Here is a 5005-nt window from a genome sequence, read left to right as displayed (position 1 = left end):
AGTGTGGAGGGGGGGGGGGGACAACACGATAGTTCTGAAGCCATTATGGACTCTCGTTGATCTCTGCTTTTTTACTAATGTCATTAGAGTCCATTATGTTCATTGTCAGTAGGCAACTATGTGAACTTAGTGCACTCAGCGTTGGAGAAAGCTGAGAGACACTGCTCTACCATGTTTACTCCGCATAAAAATCTGTTCTCAATATGTGACATTGGGATATTATACACTTATGCTATGGTTCACCTTTGTTTTTCCAATGAAGGTAAAGAATCTTCAAACCCTTAGAGACACTGTTGTGTACTAGCTATAAAATCAATATTGAATGTGTAATAAAAGAAAGCAGTCTGAATATGCAGTATACCTTAACAATGTGATGAAAAATAAACATGGTTATTTGGATTATAAAACTGTCTGGAAACATGTCTTTGGTCCAGGATGTTATGCAAAGTGACCATGTTGTCATGACCAGACCAACAGTGTGGAAATCCCTCCTATGATGCTGTGATCATCCGGGAAACCGACACCCCAACCCTGTCACAGGAAGTCAACACCACAGTGAACACAGAGATGGAACACTGTGGGATTTCTGGCTTTTCCATCACCTATCACTAGGTGTTTTTCAAATCAATGTATGATACTTTCATATGGTAGAAATATTTCACATTTTCAAACATTTTAGATATCTGTTCAAATTGGACATCTCGCGTCAATCACGTCAAATATAATAAATAGTGTAGGTATTATTAGCACAGTCACAATAAGATTTGTATACAGACAACCACACACATAATTGCAAGAGCCATTTTAAAGCTATCTCTGTATCACACTGGTGAAGTTCCTCATTCTCCTGTCTGGTTTGCATATGGAGGGCCCACGCTGGCAGCTTCTGTCCTGGAAGAAAAGAGGAATTGTGTTACTATCGATCAGACATTACCGAGCTGTTGCAAATTTCTGCATTACCACCCTCATATCCTAGCAGGAATGTTGTTGACGGTGCAAATTGTGTCTGTACAAGAAGAGGGGGGGGGGGGGGGGTAAAGGAGATAAAGAAGAGGAAAACTTCAGTAGAGAGAGAGGGTGGGAGTGAGAGATAGGGAAGAAGAGAGAAACGTTAATGGTACTGTAGGTCTTTGTGGTCTTTGTCAGGTTAGTAAGGAATACCTTAAACACTGATGAGATTCATCACCCACGCAGAATCAATCAATCAATCAATCAAATGTATTAATAAAGACCTTTTTACATCAGCAGATGTCAGAAAGGGCTTATACAGAAACCCAGCTCAAAACCCCAAACAGCAAGCAATGCAAATGTAGAAGCACGGTGGCTAGGAAAAAACTCCCTAGAAAGGCAGGAACCCAGGAAGAAACCTAGAGAGGAACCAGGCTCTGAGTGGCGACCTGTCCTCTTCTGGCTGTGCTCAATGGATATTATAAGATTACATGGCCATTAAGGCCAGATCTTTCTTCAAGACGTTCAAACATTCATAGATGATCAACAGGGTCAAATAATAATCGCAGTGGTTGTAGAGGGTGCAACAGGTCAGCACTTCAGGAGTAAATGTCAGTTGGCTTTTCATAGCCGAGCATTCAGAGGTCGAGACAGCAGGTGCGGTAGAGAGGGAGAGAAAGAGGGAGGGTGAAAGAGATTTAGAGAGATATAATTTTCATATCAAACCCATCAGTCAGTCCTACATCTACAGTACATTTCTGAATAACCGCTGCAGACCAATGATGTATATAAACCATGGATTGCTGATGATACATATTGGCAATGAGAAGCCTTGAAGCCACCGATTGGCCATATGTGACCGACCACCTGGATTTGGTCCTATGTAGCAATTGTGTTTTTTACATTGGATCAAAGTAGAGACTCAGAGATAGAAAATGCTATATCATATTTTGAGTAAACGGCCCTTGAATGTTTTGGTACACCTACTGGAGAGCTCTTCTTTGTCTACACCCATTCAGCATCGTTAAAACCCTCTTAAACCTTAGCTCCAGCCAGGTCTTTAACTTGTTATGGATAGGGGGCAGTATTTTCACGGCCGGATAAAAAACGTACCCGATTTAATCTGATTATTACTCCTGCCCAGAAACTAGAATATGCATATAATTATTAGCTTTGGATAGAAAACACTCCAAAGTTTCTAAAACTGTTTGAATGGTGTCTGTGAGTATAACAGAACTCATTTGGCAGGCCAAAACCTGAGAAGATTCCAAACAGGAAGCGCCCTCTCTGACTATTTCTTGGCCTTCATGATCATCTCTATCCAAAACAGGGGATCTCTGCTGTAACGTGACATTTTCTAACGCTCCCATAGGCTCTCAGAAGGCGCCAGAAAGTTGAATGATGACTTTGCAGGCCATGGCTGAAAAACAGTAGCGCATTTGGTAAGTGGTCGATCTGAGAACAATGAGACTGGCGCACGCGTGCACGAGACGACTCCATGTTTTTATTTTCAGTCTTTGAACGAAAACAGGGTTTCCCGGTCGGAATATTATCGCTTTTTTACGAGAAAAATCGCATAAAAATTGATTTTAAACAGCGTTTGACATGCTTCGAAGTACGGTAATGGAATATTTTGGAATATTATTCTTTACCCTTTGGATAGTGTCTTGAACGCACAACAAAACGCCGCTATTTGGATATAATTATGGATTATTTGGAACCAAACCAACATTTGTTATTGAAGTAGAAGTCCTGGGAGTGCATTCTGATGAAGAACAGCAAAGGTAATCCAATTTTTCTTATAGTAAATCTGAGTTTTGTGAGTACCAAATTTGGTGGGTGTCAAAATAGCTAGCCATGATGGCCGGGCTATCTACTCAGAATATTGCAAAATGTGCTTTCACCGAAAAGCTATTTTAAAATCGGACACCGCGATTGCATAAAGGAGTTCTGTATCTATAATTCTTAAAATAATTGTTATGTTTTTTGTGAACGTTTATCGTGAGTAATTTAGTAAATTCACCGGAAGTGTTCAGTGGGAATGCTAGTTCTGAACGTCACATGCTAATGTAAAAAGCTGGTTTTTGATATAAATATGAACTTGATTGAACAAAACATGCATGTATTGTATAACATAATGTCCTAGGAGTGTCATCTGATGAAGATCATCAAAGGTTAGTGCTGCATTTAGCTGTGGTTTTGTTTTTTGTGACATTATATGCTAGCTTGAAAAATGGGTGTCTGATTATTTCTGGCTGGGTACTCTGCTGACATAATCTAATGTTTTGCTTTCGCTGTAAAGCTTTTTTGAAATCGCACAGTGTGGTTAGATAAAGGAGAGTCTTGTCTTTAAAATGGTGTAAAATAGTCATATGTTTGAAAAATTGAAGTTTGGGGATTTTTGAGGAATTTGTAATTCGTGCCACGCCTATCATTGGATATTGGAGCAGGTGTTCCGCTAGCGGAACGTCTAGATGTAAGAGGTTTTAACCTCTAATTTAGGATTGGAGATGCTTAAACCTCTTACATCTAGACGTTCTGCTAGCGGAACACCTGCTCCAATATCCAATAATAGGCGTGGCGCGAATTACAAATTCCTCAAAAATCCGAAAACTTCCATTTTTCAAACATATGACTCTTGTGGGGCCCCTGTGTTGAGGATCAGCGAAGTGGAGGTGTTGTTTCCTACCTTTACCAACTGGGGATAGCCCGTCAGGAAGTCCATTCCTCTTGTCCAGATGGGATAGGGCAGTGCGCAGTGCGATGGCGATTGCATCGTCTGTGGATCTATTGGGGAGGAAAGCAAATTGGAGTGGGTCTACTGTGTCAGATAACGTAGAGGTGATATGATCCTTAACTAGCCTCTCAAAGCACTTCATGATGAAAGAAGTGAGTGCTATGTGGGCGATAGTCATTTAGTTCAGTTACCTTTGCTTTCTTGGGTATAGGAACAATGGTGGACATCTTGAAGTAAGTGAGGGCAGCAGACTGGGATAGGGAGAGATTGAATATGTCCATAAACAATCTGTTACGCGGAGTGGAACAGGTGAACACAAGAGCAGACTCAGACGAGGAGACTGGGATGAAGTAAGCAAGGTATTTATTGAAAGACAAGGGGTACGTTGGAGTGCAGGTCAGGGGAAGCTCGGGCAGGTTGCTGGAAACCAGGTGCGGAGGCTGGGGCTGGAGCGAGAGGGGTTGGGACAGGGTAAGCAGGTCCGGAGGGGAATCCAAGGGAGTAGGTAGAGTGGGGAATCCAGGGCAGAGTAGCAGGATGACGAGACGTGGGACTGGAGACAGGGATCAGAGTCAGAGCGGGCAGAACTGTAACGGAGAGGAAAACAGCGTCAGGCAAGGAAAACAGGCACAACAGGATAACAGGTTCTGAATAATAACAAATGGCTAGAAACATAGACTGACTGAGCAGATAATACGATCTGGCAGCGTGGAAGTGGTAGGGCTGAGTGTTTGTAGAGGTCTTGATTATGGAACAGGTTGCAGCTGGTGGGGATCTGCTCTGACTCCAGCACACCTGTCTCTGCCCACACAATCACACACACAGGGAGAGAGAGAGAGAGAGAGAGAGAGAGGAGAGAGAGAGAGAGAGAGAGAGAGAGAGAGAGAGAGAGGGAGAGGGAGAGAATACTGGGGGAGTGGTGGCAGGTCAAGGAAACAGGATGAGCAGTAGAGGGCATTGCAGGAGCAGATGTAACAAAATCCAGCCAGCTGGTCTGCGTATGCTCTGAGGACACAGCTAGGGATGCCGTCTGGGCCGGCAGCCTTGGGAGGGTTAACACGCTTAAATGTCTTACTCACGTCAGCCATGGCGAAGGAGAGCCCACAGTCCTTGGTAGCGGGCCGCGTCAGAGGCACTGTGTTATCCTCAAAGCGGGAGAAGGTGTTAAGCTTTTACAGTGCATTCGGAAAGTATTCAGACCCATTCACTTTTTCCATATTTTGTAAGGTTACAGCCATATTCTAAAATGGATTATATGCTTTTTTCCCGCTCATCATTCTACACAAAATACCCCACAATGACAAAGCGAAAACAGGTTTT

At 42.9% G+C, this 5005-nt stretch overlaps 1 long non-coding RNA gene across 1 annotated transcript; it reads right to left on the bottom strand.

Annotated features, from left to right (window-relative positions):
• Window positions 1-3636: 3636 nt before the first annotated feature.
• Window positions 3637-4532, bottom strand: LOC145860907 (uncharacterized). Its single transcript, XR_014380669.1, has 3 exons — window positions 4369-4532; window positions 3877-4272; window positions 3637-3735 (listed from the first exon to the last, which is right to left on the bottom strand). It is a non-coding gene; the product is annotated as an uncharacterized LOC145860907 (long non-coding RNA).
• Window positions 4533-5005: the final 473 nt, after the last annotated feature.

This window comes from Salmo salar, chromosome 15 (genome assembly GCF_965601325.2).
Source record: "Salmo salar chromosome 15, fSalSal1, whole genome shotgun sequence".
Taxonomy (NCBI): domain Eukaryota; kingdom Metazoa; phylum Chordata; class Actinopteri; order Salmoniformes; family Salmonidae; genus Salmo; species Salmo salar.
Note: the sequence above shows the minus strand (reverse complement) of the source record. Positions and strands in the feature narration are given on the sequence as shown.